The 23161-nt window shown below is 34.9% G+C and overlaps 1 protein-coding gene across 2 annotated transcripts in view; it reads left to right on the top strand.

Moving 5' to 3' along the window:
- LOC145664819 (innexin inx2-like) overlaps window positions 1-23161 on the top strand; it is a 67920-nt gene that overhangs the window by 23087 nt on the left and 21672 nt on the right. The window lies entirely within an intron of this gene.

Raw genomic sequence — 23161 nt, 5'->3', positions numbered from 1 at the left:
TCATGGTTCTCCTTTGTCCTCCAGCATTCTCATTCGACCAATTCTTTCATAATCATTCCCTTTTGTTAATTATCCACATCTCTTAGCCTAAGGAGCATAACAGTAGGTCGTAAAATTAGAAATTTCATTTCATTGGTAAAGGACAAGAAGAAGAAGAAGAATTAATTTGATGTGAAATAATTCGAAGTGTTTTGCATAAAATAATAGATTTAAAATGATATATGTGTTCGTCATGGGCGCCCGAGGGGGAGGCAGGGGGCCCCGAGCCAATCTGCTCACGAATATGTGTTAAACTTCTTAACCCTCAAAGGACCAGGGGGGGTCTATAAAATGTCCACACTTTTGAATATCGTTGTTTTGATGTTGAATATTTGTGAGCCCCTTCTCCATATTTTTATTTTGTGTCAGTAAGTATCTAAAATAATTGTTTCGATGGGACAAATCTTTCTCCTCTGTTTCGTTGGTTAATAACAAAAGCAACATTCGACGGTGGACACAAAATACCCCCCCCCCTGGTCCAATTAAATACCTTGAATTTTGGAATATATATATATATATATATTTTTTTTAGTTTCTGCTTTTAGCTGGGTACTGTGTTCATATAGTAGACAAATGACTGTCTACGTCTTCGCCATTAGCAGAACAAGGGTGATACTCCTTTGAGAACAGTTGTACAGTCTGTGAACAGTCTTTGTATAGTTTTCAGTGCGTTGTGTTTCTTTTACAAGATAATAATGAGTAGATATTTGTCGGAAAAAGAAATAGCGGAGGAACTTTCTTCTGATGTGAGTGTTACTGAGTTAAGTGGTTTAGAAGAAGATGTAAGTGAGACCGAGAACCATGTAAGTGATATCGAAAACATTTATGATTGTGACGATGAAGTTTACCATTCCAGTGACTCGGAATCGGTAACATCAAAATGCAGTGATAATCCGAATGTGAACGATAGTAAGGAAACGTATGTTTCTACAAAGTACATAAGCAAATCTGGTAGAGTGTACGTTGATAAACCACCACCTTGTCTACGAAGAACAAAGCAAAATATTATACGTGTACGACCTGGACTAAAGCCAGACGGTGTTGTGAACAATATTCGTGAATCTTTTCTGAAATTTCTCACGGACGAAATTCTATCAGAAATCGTGAAACACACCAATGAAGAAGCATCTAGAGAAAATATTAACCCCACCAATGAAAATGAAGCGCTTGCACTTATAGGAGTGCTTATTCTGATGGGAGCAAATGATGACACTAACTTAGACTATCACGATTTCTGGTCTGAGGATTTAGGACGATCTATATACATTGCAAGCATGAGTCGGAACACATTTCGTTCTCTCCTCAAAATTCTTCGGTTTGATGACAAAGCTACGAGAGAGCAAAGGAAAGCTAAGGACAAATTTGCACCTTTACGCGAAGTGTTCAACCTTCTGAACGACACGTTTCCGAAGTATTGTAAACTTGGAACTAATACAGTTGTTGATGAAATGCTTTCCCTTTTCCGCGGAAATTGTAAGTTCAAAGTTTTTATGAAAGAGAAACCTGGCAAATACGGTATACTCATCAGGATGTTAGCTGACTGTGATCACCGATACGTTTATAATATGGAAGTGTATGCCGGTAAGGAAGAGGGCACAACAACTGCCTCAAGAGGACCAAAAGAAGTAGTGAAACGACTTGTCACTCCTATAAAGAATACAGGTAGGAATGTCACTACAGACAGGTACTACACGTCTGTAGAATTGGCTGATGATTTGTACACTGACTATGGTCTTACATCAGTAGGAACATTACAAAGCAATAGGAAACACATTCCTGAGGAACTAAAATCCATCAACAATAGGGAACTACATTCTAATATGTTTGCATTCACTGATTCCATCAGTGGAAAGCCTGCGGTAACAATAGTGTCCTATGTAGCTAAGGAAAAACCGAAAAAACTTCTATTACTACTGTCAACTCAACATAATTATGACAATATATCAGATACTGAGGGAAAGAACAAATCAGACATAAATTTATTCTATAACGCAACAAAAGGTGGTGTCGATACAATCGACCAAATGGCACGTAAATACAGCACCAAGAGAAGTACACGGAGATGGCCACTATCCGTCTTTTTTACACTTATTGGCATCGCTTGTATAAACGCATATACCTTGTACACAATGAACTTTCCTGATTGGAATAAAACAAACAGTAATAGAAGGCGCTTGTTTCTTCAAGAACTGGGAATTGAACTCATCAAGCCAAACATTGATGAACGCACCAAAAATGTTAGGGGTATGCAGCGTAATATTGTTTCCTCAATGGAAGACGTACTGAAGAGAAAAATCACCACATATCGTCAGGACATTGCACGGTCTGCAACAACAGTCAAAGGTATGTGTCATGTATGCAACTCCCATGCGAGAACGAAACGCGAAAAACAAAACAAGCTTCCTAAAATAACAATCGCATGTACCAAATGGAGCAGATTTGTTTATGGGAAACATAGTGAGAAAGTAAACATTTGCGAGAATTGTCAGCTCGACACTGAAGACTCCGATTGAATACTCCGTGAAAAGTTACGCACTACAAAGTTACTTACATCAATAGCATATGAACAGTGGCGAACATTGTTCAAGAACTCAAAATTAGTGTAATGTAAACATTGTCAAGATTATAAATTAAGTATTTGCTTCACATAATAATATATGAAAGCTATGTATGGTATCATCCGTCCAATTAATTTTATTGAATAATACTCAGCATACAGTTACATCCAAATAAGCCGAAATACCCATGTGGACAATCATAAATATTATATGAAAAGTTGTATTTGTTAACTATACTAAATTTCCCAACAATAAGATCTCATTTAAGTGCAATAATACAGTGGACATTTTTAAACCCCCTTGGTCCACAGCGAAACGGGTTGACGCTTGGTCCTGCGAGGGTTAAGATTTTCTTAATACAAATAAAATATACCAAATGTAATATAGCAACTAGGGAGATGAGCCCCCCTCCTAGAAAATTTTCTTTCGGGCGCCAATGGTGGTCGTTGACATTTGAGCTGTCTGAAGTCAGATCGAACTGTTTTTCTCTTTTTTCGTCCTGTGGGAAAGTAGCACTTATGAAAACAGGGACGACTTAACTTGAACTACTGTCATTAGAAAATTGACTTCGCGTGATCATTGCGTCAATTCTACACTTAGTTTCGTGCGGAATACTCGAAACTGAAATGATTTCATGTTTAAACTGAAAAATCGAAAAATGTAGTAGTACACTTTTGTTTTAGACAGTACAAATAATAAGAGAACCATTGAGTATAATTGTCATTATTATTTGTTTCCTTGTTTTACGTGAATCTGAAATAACTAAAGCAAACAATTTTTAGATACATTACTTTCCTTTTCTTTTTTTCTTTCCTACTTTTCTTTCTTTATTCGGAAGTGAGAGCAGTTCTATGAAGTTGCCAGTTTTTCCATAATGGCTAATTTCCCTCAGCACAGAAATGTAGTTCGTTCGTTCTGACTACGGACAATTGTTATTTTTGGAGTTTCAGTTTATCAATGAAAAGGGATTGACCCTTCCTCTCTATATATAGGAAAAATACTCTGAATAATTAGCGAAGAAGGATTTGAATTTCCATGAAATATTAGTTTCATTTTGTTGAGGCTCACGAATTATCTCTATTGATTATGTTCCCATCGGTCCAGAGGCGGCTCGTGAGGGAAGTCATATTTGTAAATATTAAAGTTTCATTACTCCAAACTAACGGAATAATGATTATCTTATGCATTAGTTGTTCTACACAACAATTAGTTGATTTAGGAAGAGCTTCTTAGTCCCAACCAAGAATTTTTTTACCGGTGTGCCTTCCCTCACGAGCTGCCCCTGCATCAGTCAAAGACAAAGGAATCAATCCATCTCCAATAACTCACGAAATACATATTCCATGGTTAATTTTCAATAAGTTTTTGATTTTTAATGAATCATTGGCTTCTTCGAGGCGATCTACCTCATATGAGCTTATCACAAAGAAGATATTGTTAAAAGGTTTTGTCGACATTCTCCATCTCTTTAATTTCTCTAACTACAATAGTTTCTAATTAGTTTGGTTTACCAAATACTCCTTTCAATATTTACGCTGTCTGTCTATGAGTTCGTTCATCCGGGCCAAAAATTATCTCAACAACTGTTTGATGGATCACCATCAACACTGGCCAGGGTGTAAATGATCTAAAATTGAAATCTTTGAGTTTTACGTCCCACGGTTATTCCGGCTAGGCTAAAGGGGACGGTGATGATGAGAGATGAATGAAATGGTGGAATGGAGAAAGTTGGAAGGAAATGGGAGAACCCCGAGGAAACCCATACACACGGTGTTTATCCACCACAAAGTTCACTTGGTGGGGCTGGGATCGAACCCTGGACCCCAAGCACCAGAGGTGAAGGCTTTACCACTGAGCCTAGAGGATCAAAAGTAAGAAATCGAATGTGTTGATGAAGATAACCCATCTATCAAAAGTGGAAGAAATCATTGACATCTTGCTTTAACGTTCATCATTATAGAGAAAACGCTGTCATAGGTAGAGAAAAGGGATACCTGTAATCGATTAAACATGCATTTCATATTAATCCTTCATATTCCACTAAAGCCAGAAGTGATAGAAATTCACAAATAATTCCTCTTTTAATATTCATCTACGTAGAACAAACATGATTATAAAAGAAAAACGTTCTAGCAATAGATACAATCTTCTCTTCTATTCTTCTATTCAAACTAGAAGAGGCAGAAATAAAATACTTCCTGTTTTTGCTTTGCTTGCTCTAGAGGGAAACGGTAATAGATGGCGAAAGGCTTTGTTTTAATCAATATACTATCCTTGGTATCAATATTAATTGAGAGCATATCTCGCCATGAGAACCACACTGCTTCTCATGGCATAAACGTGACACTGCTACTTCTTTGAAACATCATTCCCGAACAATTGTCATCAGTATATTTTGGTCAATGGGAGGTAAACGAAAGATGTTGATATTTTTTAAAGATTATTTGTTATTAATGATTAATACTTTGTGTCATTACTATTATGAAGACCTACTTATACAGAAACCAATTTCGAGCCATATCAGGCTCTGGTTGACGTCCGACAAATGTAAAATAAAGGTCCTTCATGGCTAAATGGTTAGCGTGCGCACCCTTGGTGTGGGAGACCGGGTTCGATTCTCGGCGGAAGCTCATGTGGTTTGGATCCCACGTTAAGCTGTAGATCCACGTCTTATGCAGCCTTGCTGCTGAAATTGACGCTAAACTCAAATCAGATCAAAAGTAAGTGTAAAATAATAATTTCATTTCTAAACGCCCAACATTGACTGTTGCTAATTCTTGAGTCGCTTAACTTAGCGGTGTTACAAATTTCACACGAGTTCACTTTTCTATATAGTTTAGATGCGCTTTTGGTTTTCAAGCAAAACCAAACAGAAATATGTAGCACGCATTAGTACTTCAATGATATTAGTTAAATCCATAACCCAGAATATTAATTATTTCCTGACGTACCTGAACACAGAAGCCCGAAAAGAAGCAATCAAATTTGAAAGATCTTTTCAGGAATATTTCTCCCTAATTTTGGGAACACATGCATATGATGTCACTCGAAGGCTTACATCATTCGAAAAGAATAACTCACGAACAATAAATGTAAAATAGTTGGGGTACGAGAACGAGCTTCGTAAGTGATTTCATTTTCGAAGATTTTTTATTTTTTAAATGTCGCAATATATGAAATGAAATCTTTAAATTTTACGTCCCACGATTATGTCGGTTAGGCTAAAGGAGACGGTGATGATGTGAGATGAGTGAAATGATGGAATGAAGAAAGTGGAGAAAACGGGAGAACGCCGAGAAAACCCACGAGCACGGTGTTTATCCACCACCACAAAGTCCACACGGCAATTGCGCAATATATTTTGAATATATATATATATATATATATATATATATATATATATATATATATATATATATATATATATATATTATCTTCATACATGTTTAACCCTTCCTGACCTAAATTATGGTTTGTAATGAAGAATTCTTTTTTTCAGTGGATTATATGTTTAAGTCTAATGAAGTAAGAAAATAATTTTTTTCAGCAAAATTATATATTGCCAGGACGCTAGAACTACAACATATGAGACAACTTGGAATCACTCAGAACTACGTATGCGCTATGAAAGCCAAGGAAGCTTGCGATTCCAAACGGAATCACACGGTCAGAAAGGTTAACATACTTCAATGAAGCTTTGCAAATATATAGTCTAAAGGATTTAGTATTTTCCAAGTGTTTATCATGCAGGTATCTAAATCTCGGGCCTTGAAGAAAGGGCCAGAAAATAGAAACACCTATTCGAGAAAAGGACCTTTGAAAAATTGCTTCATTGTGAATACAATGACTTACATACCAAGAATCTCAGGAGACCTGGTTCGATTCCCGGTGGAAGCTCATGTAGTATAGATTTCATATGTAACACAGTCGTCCTTGAATCATTGGATTTGGAAGATCATCATCAGGACGATTTAAATTTCGATTTTTAGTGATCATATATCCCCCTAGTACTATACACGGTGTATAAAAGTATGGGGCTATAGGACAACTTCTCTATGATCAAAGTTACGAACAAAATGGAAAGAGAGAGACGCTGTTGGAAGTAGTTGGTTTCCAATCTAAAATAGTGGATTTTTTCAATCGTACCAGTCGTCTGGGCTCCATACTAATAAGAAGTGTTATGTTAAATGAAGAAACAACATTGGCAGTTCACTTGAGTTTTTCACTGGGCCCTCACCATATCAACAATATATCATTGTTGGGAAACGAATTTTAGATGTTGTAAGTTCCCAACATTATAATGCTCATGTTCAAGATTTCATTTTTGTGTGCTCTTAGATTCCGTTTAAATAACCTGGTGAACTGGAAACGTTACTATTTCATTTAACATAGAGCGCCTTATCAGTATGGGGGCCAAACTTATCCTCCCTGCGACGGAAATACGCTAGTTGTCACCCGGGGCAAGAACTCGAATTAGCACCCCCTGACCAACCAAACCAAAAAACTCACCCAAATATTTGCCCAATTTTGCGCGCTTCCAATCCGGCTCCCGGGGTACAAGTACCATTTGACCCCCTAGTTACGTCACTGATCCTGCTTTATCTTCAACCTATAATGCAATGGGAATACTCTTGCAAAATTTCAAGGTTCTACGTCTAGTAGCTTCGGAGATGTAATGTTGCGTGAATCAGTGAGTGAGTGAATGTAATTACTCTTACAATACTACTCATTCTCTCTCTCTCTCTCTGTATGTGTGTGTGTTACAATACGATAATATTACTACTATATTACAATACAACTTCGATCATCCTATATAATATGTATGATCGAAGTAACATTTTATAATTATTATCATCATCATGGTTATTATAAACAGTCTAGTTGAAACACGAGTTATACACGGTGTTTCAAAACAACACCGACAACGTTTGTGAGGTGATTCCTGACACTAAGATAAGACAAAAAGTATAAACAACTTGGGTGCACAAGTGCTTCTTTCGGAGTTATAGGCTGCCGAAAACAGGAAAAAATGAACTTTAAAGTTCCATAGCTCCAAAACTATGAAACCTATCGTAGGTCGGGTCAAGACTTCACTTAGGAACTAATATGTGCGCTATCCAAAATTACATGTTTCAGAATCCTGAGGTACTCACACAACAATTTTTATAGAGGTAGGGCGTATAACTTGAAGTACTTAATAACTACTTCTATAAAAATTGTTGGAGAAGTACCACAGGATTCTGAAACTTGGATTTTTGGATAGGGCACATATTAGTTCTTTAGTGAAGTTATTCCCCGACTATGGTAGGTTTCATAGTTTTAAAGCTACGGACTTTTAAAGCTCATTTTTTTTTTTATGTTTACGGCAGCCTATAACTCCGAAAGGAAGCATTTGTGCACCCAGGTTGGTCTATACTTTTGTCTTATCTTGGTGTCAGGAATCACCTCCCAAACGTCGTCGGTGTTGTTTTGAAACACCCTGTATATCATTATATGGATACCTTTATTATAGCGCGTATTAGGAGCAGAATTTGTACAGGAATTTTAGTGAATGATTAGAGAGTTGCAGTATTGTTCGTACGACTCGGCGATGTTGAAGAGATAGCAGGACGTTTCTCTAAATGCAAGGCTTATAAGCGGGATAAGAAGTGAAAAGCATATAAGCCATCTTTCTTACAACTCTTAAAAGTGGTTTGTATAAGGAATCCAAATTCAAGACAATTAAAAGTGGTCCATGCAGTCATGAGGTTAATAGTCATCCGTTATAATTCACTTGACTTCCTATAGATTTCCTTTTGAAATCTGAAATATTTCAGCTTTATGTCCCATGATTTGGTTTGTCTTGAGTTTAGTGTCTATTTCAGCAGTGAAGCTATATCCTACTTGGACCTACAGATCAATGTGGGATCCAAACCACATGAGCTCCCACCGAGAATAGGACCTGATGACAATGTGACTAGCCTACCTTAAAGGCTCAATGGTTCACTGTATGCATACGTATTAGTTCCCCTGGAGTCGAAAATCGAAAAGACAGCTTCGTACGCGATTAGATCCAATGAAGATATATATGCATATACAATTTGGTGGCTTGAGGTGACACTTTTCTATGCTAAACTCTGATGACACATACACACATTATTTTATTGTATGAATATCGATAATTAAGTAAATGCTGAAATTTATAAACTCAAACATGCCTGTGTACATTGACTGCCGAACATTCTTCATAAGCCGGCTGTTTTATGCTCAATAACGATTAAATTATAAATTTGAAAGTGTATTAATCCCCTATTTACATTTGAACCCAAGTTTTTAAAACTTGTCTCCTCTAAACTATCGTTAGGAGTTGCATGTCTTCTATGACGAACATTTGTAAAATATTAAAAACTATTTTATTGACAGTTGAAGATGAAAGCTATTCTTGCGACACTGATTGCATGTTCCGTGGCGTGAAAAATCAGCGCCCGGGGCGAGACTATACCTGAGAGGGTGGTCAACAGACCAGCTGCGAAACGCCAACAAGTTTGGCGCGAAGTTTAAGAAAATTTTAAAAAATAAACCCTGCTCTTCCTTTATTTTGAGCACTTTTTATTACTTTTTCCTTCAATTTTATATATGTGCACATGTATTTTCCTAACATGAGTAACATTATAGGACCACTTCCTAAAGCAGGAAGAGGATTTAAGTACATACTGTTTCACATAAGCTGATAGGAAAAAGAAGTTTTTTCCCCCCACCACGCTCAAGTACAGGTGAATGTTGGTTTTCCATCTTCCACCATCAGCCCCCGCAGACGGAGGTATAGAGTGTATCTAAATACGTCTAGACCTAAATAATAAATTACAACTTTCATAATAACACTGCGTATTTTAAAACACTTAATTACATTTACCTGCATTAGTGAGTAAGTGGCACATGTGTCATTTTATTGGAAATTTTATTGAACAGTTGTATTGTTTATTTTCCTTCCTTTTTGGCAGTCGGGGTTATGACATAATATTGGAATGGCAAGGGATGTCAGAGTTGGTAATTGAATTGGTATTTACTGCTTTGATACATTAATTTCATAATATAAAATCGGAAACCAAGTACAATAAGTATGGGTAATAATAATAATAATAATAATAATAATAATAATAATAATAATAATAATAATAATAATAGTAATAGAACTCTTCTTGTTTCTTCCCTTATATACATGTGTTCTTACATCAAAAACAGCCAGAAGAAAAATAACCATATGTATACACATTGATAATAGTGAATAAATGCGTCTCGCCCCGGGCTCCTCAACTCAGGCAAATGCCCTGGTATCTATTGATTATTTTTCAATGAAATCATTTTCCTACGTTTTTCTCTTCGTACGTGCACCTGATGTGATGGTCACAAAGTATCTTTTTTTTGTTTGTTTGTTGTTTTCTAATACGCGGCGATAAATTTACGGTAAAGCATCATACATACAAGATTCATCAACGGCATCATACATACAAGATTCATCAACATCGTGAACGCACGGCCTTTTACGACCTCCATTTTAGGGGTGAATTTGTTCCCTTTTATGGGCACTTTTTAGGGGGTGTACTCGTTCTCTTTTATGAGCATATTTTAAGGGGTGAACTCGTTCCCTTTTATGACCATATTTTTCAACCCCTATTTTAACATAGCAGATAACACATAAGATTACGAACACATATAAGAGTAGATAACACACAGCAGAGACTACGTAACATAGCAAGGGTGAACCCGTTTCTTTTATGAGCATATTTTCCAACCCCTATTTTGAACATAGCAGATAACACATAAGATTACGAACACATAGAAGAGCAGATAACACATAGCACTATTTTAACATAGTAGGTAACATAAGATTACGAACACATATAAGAGCAGAAGACTACATAACATAGCAAGGGTGAACCCGTTTCCTTTTGTGAGCACTTTTTAAGGGGTGTACTCGTTCTCTTTTATGAGCACTTTTTAGGGGTGAACTCGTTCCCTTTTATGAGCATATTTTTTCAACCCCTATTTGAACGCACAGCAGAGCATAAGACTATGCAACATAGCACAGCTAATAAAAGAGTATGGCTTATTTTCAACCCTTATTTTACAGTAACAGAAATATAGCGAAGATTAAACATAGTCCATTTTGAGGGGTGTACTCATTCTCTTTTATGATCACTTTTTCCACCCCTAATTGAACATAGCATAGATTTAGACTCGTTCTCTTTTATGAGCATATTTTAAGAGGTGAACTCGTTCCCTTTTATGAGCATATTTTCCAACCCCTACGAACACATAGCAAAGCAAGGGTGAACTCGTTCTCTTTTATGAGCATATTTTTCAACCCCTATTTTAACATAGCAGAGAATAAATAATATTAAAACCCTTTTTTAACATAACAGAGACTATGAACTCGTTCCCTTTTATGAGCATATTTTTCAACCCACAGCAGAGCGGATTCGTTTCCACCCCCTATTTGAACATGGCAGAACATAGCAAATTCGTTCCACCCTCTATTTAAACATAGTCCATTTTAGGGGGTGTACTCGTTCTAACCCCCTATAGCAAATAAATATAGTCATTTTAGGAGTGAACTTGTTCTAACCTCTATTTGAACATAACAGAGATTATTTTCTTTTACGGGGGGTAGCAACACCCAATCCTCCTCCTTTCTCATACAGGGCAATGGCTTAGTTTAAAAAAATAACATCATCATACTCTCATAAATGAATAAAGCATAATATCATTAGCATCAATAGTGGTAAGTGAGAATTTGTTTAAGAAATCGTGCAGTGAATAACCAGATGCACGACATGCTAGATATAAAAACAGTAATGTCCACAAAACTGAGATAAATCACCTTGAATACGTCTATTATTCCATGTATAATACAGACAGTTTCGTTTTAAAAACCTTATATGATGTTGTATATAGGGAGGTATACCATAGCTATCGAAATACTCTCCCACACACATATTAGATATATAAACAGCAACCCAATGTTCACCAGGCTTATCACTAGAATCAGTATTTATAATTATTGCGGCTGGAAATGTATGAATAAACAAAGGTAACTCATCAGCAGCATATACACCAATAAAATGATCTTTAGGTAAATTTTGTTGTAATGCTTCATAAAGTTCAATTGTATTTAACATTTTTTAAAATTAATATATATTTTTCTCTGGAAATCAATTTCTAGCAATTAAAAAAGGGGAGAAGGTCTATTTTATGTATATTTTGTACTACTCAAGTTCTACTTTCTGTACCAACCAGAGAAAAACAAAAAACAAAGAAAGACCATATTCTATTACTCAAACAAACGAAGGAATAAGCTCAGAATTTCTATACCTTTTGTGCTATTCAAGTAAACGAAGGAATAAACCTATTCACTTTATAGCAAGCAGAAAAGCCCCTTTTAGTTTTGTACCAACCACGAAAAAAGGGAAGAAGACCCATTATAACAAGCTCGGTATTTTTATACCATTTTGTATTACTCTGATAAACTTGGGTGGTCTATTTCATTTTTTTGTAACAATCAGAAGAAAAGTTCAGAATTTTATACCTTTGTGGTGCTACATTTTGTATATTTTTATGTTATCCAGATCAGTTTATTTATTTCTTTTAAAGAAAACAATACACTACTTTCACTGACAATTCAGTTGCCAGAGTCCAATGTTTGTAATCTATTAAATTCTTAATATTAGTTAACAGTTAAATTCTCTGTAACCCTTTGTAATTTTAGCCCTAATATGTTTGTCTATTCATACACAATCAAATGCATATGCTACAGTGGGCTCAGTGTTCATTTACAGAATTAAATAATTGTTTATCTTTCTCTAAAAACATTTCTACTATTTCTTTGATATAATAATCACACTCTGTAATGTATTCATATACCAGATTAAATTTTTTCTCCAAAGTATAAGTGTTCGTAATATTACAACCTTTAAAATGCTTCTTTAAATAAAGTTTATAGATTTTCTCTCTCATTTCACATATAATTAAGATCGTCCACACCTTTTGTAATAATTCGTAATCATACTGCAGGAAACAGTTGTGATCTTTCTCATTTTCATTAGGTTGAGAACATGCTTCACATAATAATACTGAATTTGGTGTATACTCAGTAAATAATTGCATAACACATGTATCAATAATACTTTCACTAGTACACCCGTACTCATTAGCTTCCACTTCAAAACAGGTAATATTTGAAACACTGTCATCATCACTTTCCGGGAGTATTTCATCATTATATCTATTATACCGTCTAAAATAATACACTTCTTCTATTTCCTGTGTTGGATATATGATTCTCACTTTATCACGTAATTCATCTGGCAAATCGGGATCAGACGGTTGAATTAACAGTATAGGTTTTTCGTTTTCACGCTGAATTTCTTTTTCTCTAGGTGAAACATAAACAATTTCCATGCTAGTCATTTTTCTGCTCTTCAGCAAAAACGAATCAAATAAATAATTTTATATATCTACAATAAAAATATTCTATGCATTCTCCGTGTTTAATAATATGTTTCAAGGCAATATAACATCATGCAGTATATTCTATTATTTCCCAAATATACTCCATAAACTTATATTCCATTATAATAAAATAAATAAATGCAAAAATATATATTTGCTTTTTTGACTTAATAAGTTTCATATAATTTACTTTAGACGAGGAAAGAAAGTTTTAAAAATATAATTAAATTGTTGAGCAGTAGGCAATACCTTTGGATCCTCACTATACTAGCAATACAAATGTTAGGTAACGCATTCGTAACGTTGCTTAAATATCTGATGGAACTTTGAAAACTTTTCTTTTCCTTGATGAGCTGATTCATACTTTCGTATGATTTCTTCTGCTGTGATCAAAATGGTCATGCATGCTGTCATGATTTGTCGTCCATCAGTTTTCTTTAGTACGCTAATTGTTATGGAGTCGGTTCTATTGAATTAAGTTTTAATTGAATTTGAAAACCTAATTCACTAAACACAAGTCAATACCCATATCGTGACGGGAGAGGCAATTAATTTTTGTTCTATGGATAACATAAAAATATACAAAATGTAGCACCACAAAGGTATAAAATTCTGAACTTTTCTTCTGATTGTTAGAGAAAAAATGAAATAGACCACTCAAATTTATCAGAGTAATACAAAATGGTATAGAAATACCGAGCTTGTTATAATGGGTCTTCTTCCCTTTTTTCGTGGTTGGTACAAAACTAAAAGGGGCTTTTTCTGCTTGCTATAAAGTGAATAGGTTTATTCCTTCATTTATTTGAATAGCACAAACGGTTTAGAAATTCTGAGCTTATTCCTTCGTTTGTTTGAGTAATAGAATATGGTCTTTTTTGTTTTTTTCTCTGGTTGGTACATAAAGTAGAATTTGAGTAGTACAAAATGTACATAAAATAGACCTTCTCCGCTTTTTTAATTGCAAACAAAATTTATTCATTCTTCAACTTTTTCTACTTGGTACAAAATTGAATAGGTCACTCAAATTTAATAGCACAAAAAGGTACAAATTGACCTTCTTTGCTTAAGCCACTCAAATTTCTTCTTTCGTTTGTTTGAGTTAGTTACAATGGTATTGAAATATTGAGCTAGTTAAGAATTGACAAAAATAAATAGACCACCCAAATTTGATTAGTACAAAATGTTAGTTCTTTCCTAATAGGTCACACAAATTTATTCCTTCGTCCATTTGAGTATTACAAAATGATATAAAATTTTGAGTCTGGTTAGTACAAATGTATTTCTGTTTAAATAGTGCTACATGGTCAAGAAATTGGGTAGACCACTCAAATGTATAGCACAAAAAAGTTATAACATGCTGAGCTAGTTAAAATCGTCTTTTCTCGCTTTTTTTGGTTAGCACAAAAATGGTATTTCCTTGCGTTTTTGGTTTGGTACAAATTTTCAAAAAGGTAGAAAATTCTAAGCCAGTTAAAAATGATCCTTCTCGTTGGTACAAAAGGAAATAATCCAATCAAATTTTTCTGGTTCGTACAAAACTAAATAATCCATCCAAATATATTTCTTCGTTTATTTGCGTATTACAAAATGATATAAAATTCCGAGTCCATGTTCGCTTTCTCGAATTTATCCCTTCGTTTGTTTAAATAGTAAAACATGGCCTGGAAATAAGATTTCTCGCTGGTACAAAATTGAATAGGCCACTCAAATGGTATATCAAGCTCAGCCAGTTAAAATGGTCTTTCTTCGCTTTTTTGTGGTTATTACAAATTGATTCCTTTGTTTATTTGTGTAGCTTTTTTTTAGTTTGATACAAATAATACAAAAAAGGCATAAAAATCTAAGCCATATTTATTTATTCCTTTCCTTATAGTCATGGCAACATTAGGTATGAAATGGTTCTTCTTTGCTTTTCTTCGAATGAGTACAGAAACAGACTACTCAAGTTAATCTTAGTTTTTTAATGGTACAAAAAAGTATAAAATTGCCCTTCTTTGATTTTCTTCTGATTGGTACAAAAATAAAATAAGATTATCCAAATTTATTCTTTCATTTATTTGGGTGGTACAAAATTGTACAGAAATATTGAACTAGTTAAAATGCGGCTTCTTCGGTTTTTTTTTCTACAAAATTAAATAGCTCACTCATATTTATGCATTTGTTTATTAGACTAGTTTAAAATGATATAAAATTCGCAGCTAATTAAAATGGTCCTTTTTTGCTTCTTTCTGGTTAATATAAATTTATTCCTTTGTTTGTTGAAATACTACAAAATGTTATAAAATACTCAGCTAGGTAAAATGATCCTCAGGTTGCTACAAAATTAAATAGCTCACTCATATTTATGCCTTCGTTTAATTGATTTTGAGTTAGTTAAAATGGCCCCTTTTAGATAAATCCTTTGTTTATTTCAGTACTCCAGAATGGTACAATTTCTTTGCTTTTCTCGGTGGTATAAAACTAAATACTCCATTGTTTATTTGAGTAGTAAAATTCTGAGCCAGTTAAAATGACACTTCTCATTGGTACAAAATTGAATAGGTCACTTAAATTTATTCTTTCGTATATTTGATTAATACAAAATGTATATAAATTCTGAGCTTGATAAAATGGTATTTTTTCGCTTTTTTCTGATTGATACAAAAATAGAACATTTCAATAGTTCAAAAGTTACATAAATTCTGAGGTAGCTAAAGTAGCTCTTCTTCTCTTTTCTAGTTGGTACAAAAGAAAATAATCCATCTAATCTTTACTTCTTTTTTTCTGGTTGGTATAAAACTAAATACTCTATTCTTTCGTTAATTTGATTAGTATAAAATGATATAAAATGGCATTTCTCGTTGGTACAAAATTGAATAGGTCATTCAAATATATCTTTTCGTTTGTTTAAATAGTTGAAATGGCATATCTTTTCTTTTCTTCTGATTGGTACAAAAATAAAATAGACCACTGAAATTTGATCCCTATATTATTTGAATAGCACAAAAAGGTATAAAATGACTCTTCTTTGATTTTCTTGTGATTGGTACAAAAATATAATTTGGGTAATACAAAATTGTACACATATTGAACTAGTTAAAATGGACCTTCTTTATTTTTTTTGGTGCATACAAAGCTAAATACTCCTTCTTCACTTTTATTCTGCTTTGTAAAAAAATTAATAGATCACACGAATTTACTAAATGAGGAAACGTTATCTCAATATGTGGTTTCATTTACAAGATTGACCTTTGACCTCGATGGTCATTATGTTGGAACTTGCAGTGGTTGATAACCAATTACTAAATGTGGAAACACCATCTCTATATGTGGCTCTGTTTCCGAGTTAATAGGTTTTAATTATTTTGAGCTTTGACATCGATGGTCATTATTTTGGAACTTGCAGTGGTTGATGACCAATTACTAGATTTGGAAACACCATCTCTATATATGTGGCTCTGTTTCCGAGTTATTAGGTTTTAAGTATTTTGACCTTTGACCTCGATGGTCATTATTTTAGAACTTGCAGTGGTTGATGACCAATTACTAGATTTGGAAACAGTACCTCAATATTTAGCTCCGTTTTCGAGTTATTAGGTTTTAAGTATTTTGACCTTTGACCTCGATGGTCATTATTTTGGAGCTTGTAGTAGTTGATGACCAATTACTAGATTTGGAAACAGCATCTCAATATGTAGATCCATTTTAGAGTTATTATGTTTTAAGTATTTTGACCTTTGACCTCGATGTTCACTATTTTTGGAACTTGGAGTAGTTGATGACCAATTACTAAATGTGGAAACACCACCTCAATATGTGGCTCCGTTTTCGAGTTATTAGGTTTTAAGTATTTTGACCTTTGACCTCGATGGTCATTATTTTAGAACTTGTAGTAGTTGATGACCAATTACTAAATTCGGAAACAGCACCTCAATATGTGGCTCCGTTTTCGAGATATTAGGTTTTAAGTATTTTGACCTTTGACCTCGATGTTCACTATTTTTGGAACTTGTAGTAGTTGATGACCTATTACTAAATTTGGAAACAGCACCTCTATATGTAGATCCATTTTCGAGTTATTAGGTTTTAAGTATTTTGACCGTTGACCTCGATGGTCATTATTTTGGAACTTGTACTAGTTGATGATCTGTTACTAGATTTGGAAACAGCACCTCAATACGTTGCTCCGTTTAAGAGTTATTAGGTTTTAAGTATTTTGACCTTTGACCTCGATGGCCACTAATTTTGAGACATGTAGTATTTGATGACCTCTTGCTAAATGTGGAAACAGCACCTCAGTATGTGGATCCATTTTCGAGTTATTAAGTTTTAAGTATTTTGACCTTTGACCTCGATGGTCATTATTTTTGGAACTTGCAGTAGTTGATGACCTCTTGCTAAATGTGGAAACACCACCTCAATATGTGAATCCGTTTTCGAGTTTGACCTTTGTTCACGATTGTTAGTAGTTTGAGGACATGCTTGTGTCATTTCTGCTATGTTAAATTAAGGGTTGGGAACGAAATCAGTGCTACGTTAAAATAGGGGTGGAGAATGTGTTCATAAATTTCTGCTATGTTAAAATGTTCAAATAGGGGTTGAAAAAGTAATCATAAAAGAGAACGAATACACCCCTAAAAGTGCTCATAAAAGGAAACGAATCTTATGTATTATCTGCTCTGCTATGTAATTTCAATTAGGGTGAAAAATATGCTCATAAAAGAGAACGAGATCACCCCTAAAATGGAGGTCATAAAAGGGAACGAGTTCACAATGCTATGTTATGTAGTCTTATGTGTTATCTACTATGTTAAAATAGGGGTTGAAAAAATGTGCTCATAAAAGGGAACGAGTTCACCCCTAAAAAGTGCTCATAAAAGAGAACGAGTACACCCCTTAAAAAGTGCTCATAAAAGGAAACGGGTTCACCCTTGCTATGTTATGTAGTCTTCTGCTCTTATATGTGTTCGTAGTCTCCATGTATTCTCTGCTATGGTACAATGTTCAAATATTCTTATGTCATTTCTGTTATGTTAAAATAGGGGTTGAAAAAGTGCTCATAAAAGAGAACGAGTATACCCTTGTTATGTTATGTGTTTGTAGGGGTTGGAAAATATGCTCATAAAAGAGAACGAGTTCACCCCTTAAAATATGCTCATAAAAGAGAACGAGTACACCCCCTAAAAATGCTCATAAAAGGAAACCAATTCACCCCTAATATGGAGGTCGTAAAAGGCTGTGGGTTCACGGTGTAAGGTGCTCAATTTCCCAGGGGCTCCTGAGTTGCCCAATGCTGTTCAATACTGTTCCAGATCGATCCATTTTCTACTACTGAGGGGGAAAATTTGTTATGGTGGGCTTAGAAAAACAATTCCAGATTGATTGCAGCCTGAAACGAAGCTACAGATGCTACGTAATTTGAACAGGCCCATGTCTGAGTCTGCCGTTACAAGCAAAATTATAATGTTGGAGCTTAACCATCATAGTGAATTTGACGCCCCTAAAACCCCCTAAAATTTTTCGTCTTGTGCGGTTTCAATCCTCGCCCAGCCCTTTCATGGGCCTTGAGTCAAGTCAATTGATAATAGAGGAAATTGACTTTTGAATTGTTACTTGACTATTTCAATAAAAACGGAGTTCTCAATAGTGCTGACGACCGTTGTGGGTTGAGGGAGAGTAACAGAAGTTTGGGAGTGAAATTAGATCTTTGAGATTTACGTATCGCAGTTATGCCGGGTAAGCTAAAGGAGACTGTGATGACGAGAATGAATGAAATAATGGAAAGAAAAAAGTAGGAGGGAACAGAAGAACTCCGAGAAAATCTGCAAAAAGAGTGCTTGCCCAGCACAAAGCCGACTAAGCACGAGCTGGGATCGAACCAGGACCTTATGCCCCAGAGGTGAACGCTCTACCATGGAGCCACCACGGCCCCAACAAAAGCTTTTAGTTCTCACGAAACTCTTGTCTGGAGATCAATGCAATTAATGGGTGCTATACATGCATGAATTTCATTATTTTCAATAGTCTATGGAGAGTTGTGTTAGAAAAGCAGGGCAGTTCATCATCGGTATTTATAGCTATCAGAATTTGATTTAACGTTGGAAATTCATTACGGGAAAAGACCTGATGTAGCTTTGATCGAATTGCCGATTTCATAAAGTCGGCATTGTTTTCTGAGAGGGGGAATACTTGTACGCGTATTTATTCGACTTCTTAATTTATTTTCATTAAATTTAGCCTCCCGCCTACTTCTATAAACAGTTGCCTTTCCTACCCTTGTCTGTTTCCCAGTCATGTCGGCGAATTCTTCAACAATTAAATAGAGTTTGTTCTCTTGAAGCATTGAAGATATTCAAAATGCAACGCTTCTCACCACTTTGTAACGCTTTCTCGGGCTCATGTTTTATCGCAGAACTACTGCAAGCATCATGAATTGTCGCTTCACAAAGCACTAAATACGCAATTATTTACAATTTAATATGCACTAAAATTTGTTTCAGATAATATAAACGATACAAAATTTAATGGATACAAAATACAATTTAATATGCACTAATTTCACACGACACTATATATTATATAGTTACCTAACACGCTAAATTCATACAATATTTGCACTGGTCGATAGTCTGCACACTCGATACTCAGAGAGCCAGAAGATTACCTTGTTGAAATTGTAAATAAAGACAGAATGTCGACAGGATTGGTTTGCTTTCTCTCCCGATTCTTAAGTGAAACAATGATGGAAATTAACTTTATAACGAATTAGTTCTTATTTCTAGAAATGCAATTTAATAAATAGGACTAAAGCCAAAACTTTAATACATAAATAGTAAAAATACTTTTCTTGAACACAAAAATTAAAAACAGTAATTGTTTGTTATTCGGGGTTGACAGGTAGAAACAGCAGTGCTTTCTCACTATCAGGTGCGAGCGAATTGACGGACGATTTAGTGTGTACCCGATTCTGTTTATTAGAAAAGCTTCCCTCCCTGTGAAGGTCAACGGTTTGCTTTCCCCTCCGTACTGGAGAGTGGTGGGAGGAAGGGGAGTTTCCTATCAGGTTGCCTGGAATAGATAATAGTAATGTTCCATGTAATTTTTTCTCTCTTCTCTCCTTTCTTTCGTTTCTTTTTTCCTCCCGAATTTTGCTACCTGGTACTTCGGTGCCAGAGGCCGTCACCCCTTTCTCTGCCCCAGGGCACGGCACTGTTGCATATTAAACCACTTTCTCCATCTATCTAACATTCGTTTTTCTGTAACGAATCAATATTGAAACCGGAAGTATGATGTGACAACTTTACGAGCCACCAACATTCCTAACGTTGAGAATCACTTCCTTAGAACCTTCTGGTGCCAGTAACATATATACTACAAGGAAGTAATAAAAAATAATGAAATATTTATCAAATGTATATATAATGCTTGTCGAAACGACATGACGTCAATACATTCCATTGGAGAAGTTACTGCAAACAAACAATTATGACTCAACAGGAAGCAATACTTTATTATTCAGGACATCTGATACAGGAAATTCTAGTCACTAACAATCAATATTAAATGATATGTAATATACGGTTCGTATTTGCGTAGCCGTAATTATATTGATTAATATTGTTTTTAAATTTTATTTGTCTTTTACTACAAAGAATATTTTAAAAATATATACAATAAATTCCAATTAAACATAAAATTTAACATTAGTTTTAAATCGCAAGTTATAACATTATTTGATTGTTACTCACTGAAATATAAAATTGTAACAATAGGACAAAATCTTTTTCTTTAATTTTTACAATTTCATAATTTTGTAAATGAATTATAATTATAAATTACAAGTTATTAAAATAGGTAAAATTAAAGGAATATTCTTATTACAGAAGAAACGCCTCAAACAGTTCCTTTCCAGGTTTTAAAGTGTCAAAAAACAACGACTCATTGCAACGTTGGATACAAATAGCTATGCGTTATACGTATCTAGAAAGATGTAGAACAAACTTCGCCTAAAACGCAAGAAAGACGTCTTCCTATCTCCGAATAAATTCAAGATTTCATCCCGTTCCCCAAGTGCCACTAGTCTTGATTGCAACTGGAGTTTGAAAGAATGTTCTAGATGGTTGTTATATTTTCTTTGCTTTTAAGCTTCTCTGAGATTAGCAACAACTCCAGTGTTTATTATATACAGAGGGAGATTTAAATGAGCGTATGTATCAGCGCACGTAAAGTCCCATAATAAGCACTTACTTCTCATGCATGGAACCAATGTCGTACCATCGTGTTAATTTCCATCTGAACGATTGGAGCCAGAAGGTTTCCACATTTAAGGAATTTCATCAATGTTAAGGACTCGTAGTATTGTACCATAGACGGAGTGTTGGGCATATCTACCAGTTCTCGTTATACTTGATAGGTCATACAGGGCACTGGTAATCTGATACCCACAGGCTGGGCAGCGATGAGGCTCGGAAACAGCTAAACCTAAATGTATGGCAATAGTAATTCAAAAGCTTTCATTTGACAAATGAAGAGTAAAGACAAGGAAGGTATCGCAATCAACCTCGCACCACCATTGGGGAATGAGACAGCATGGCTTTATCCTCCGGAACAACAACAAATTGAAACAGATGATCATGAAACTGAGATGCAGTTGGTGTATACGAAAATAAGTTATAACACGTTTTGTTAATATCTGGGAGGTTTGTATCTGTTCTACTTTTCCATGTATTAGAGCCATCTGTGTGCAAACAATAATCCTGTGGAAGGAGATCCTCCATTAAACAAAAAGATATGTGGTCAGACGCTAAGAATCCAGAAATTGTCGTATCCATAGCTCGTCGAATACCAAGACCACCTAAACCAACAACTAAACATACTTGCACTAGTGATGCAAGGCCAGTTTTCAGGATAATATATTTTACCAGCAATGAAATCTCTTGCCAATATAAAAAGCATTGTAACAAGAAAATGGATTAATTGAGGAATTAACTTTTAACTATTTCCGGTTCTGTTAGAACAATCTGCTGGTCGCATTATGTTGTATTGAGACGCTAAATCGTTAGAAAGAAAGCATTTCGCGATATTTGCTACTGTTTATGTTCTATGTCGAATAAATGTTGAAACCGGAAAAGACTAATTTAAACCATTTCTAGTTTGAATATTCTGTTAACTGACGAAATGAACGTATTCTTGAGACGCTGAATCAATTGCAAAATACTGCATCTCGATATCTCTTACCGTTATTTCTCTGATATCTGTCGACAGACCTTTGGACGGACGGACGGACAAAATTGTTCTATAAAACTTCCATTCACGTATGCTTAGCATAATATGGAAGTTTAAATAGGTATTCATATTCTCTGCTTTAACTGTCGGACCAAAAATTGTTGACCCAGGATATTTTCTAATCATGTAATCTTTTCTTCTTTCTTGTTGATATTTCAAGGGCGGCCCATTATCAAACTCTCATGACCTGCGCGGCACTAAATTTCACGGATAATTTAACTTGAGGCTTCCAAGAATGTATTGAACGAATCTAAAAAGACCATTACTGAATTCTCAATGTATGTCTGTCTATCTGTCTGTTATTTGCGTTGTTTTTTTTTCAATTTTGAGCCATCCATTCGATAGAGCATCAAAAACTATCTGAGAGAGTGACGGAATTTGGAACTTTTCGCGCCAGTGTTACGGTTTCTATTATATTGACCAAAAATCACCCGATTTCCGGAAATTTAAGGAGCCATATCTCGAGAACCATAAGTTATAAAGAGATGATATTGGTGTTGATAAATACCTAAGAAGGATTGTAAATATTTTGGTACCATATAGTAACCGGTGGCCACTGTCTGACTTGCCACTGGTTTGGCCAGTGGCCACAAGTTAATATCGGTACCAAAATGTTTACCATCCTTTTAGGTATTGATTAGAATAACACCGATATCATGACTTATCGTTCCCGAAATATTGGCAAAAAATGATTCCGATTTCGGGAGATTTAAGGAACCATATCTCTGTAACCGTAAGTCATAGAGAGATGATATTTTGTGAATTTTGGGGGGAAACAGAAGAAGGTGCGGATAAAAAGATTTACTTTTACA

Source organism: Thermobia domestica, chromosome 11, assembly GCF_964235325.1.
Source record: "Thermobia domestica chromosome 11, izTheDome1.hap1.1, whole genome shotgun sequence".
In the NCBI taxonomy this organism is placed as follows: Eukaryota; Metazoa; Arthropoda; class Insecta; order Zygentoma; family Lepismatidae; genus Thermobia; species Thermobia domestica.
Note: the sequence above shows the minus strand (reverse complement) of the source record. Positions and strands in the feature narration are given on the sequence as shown.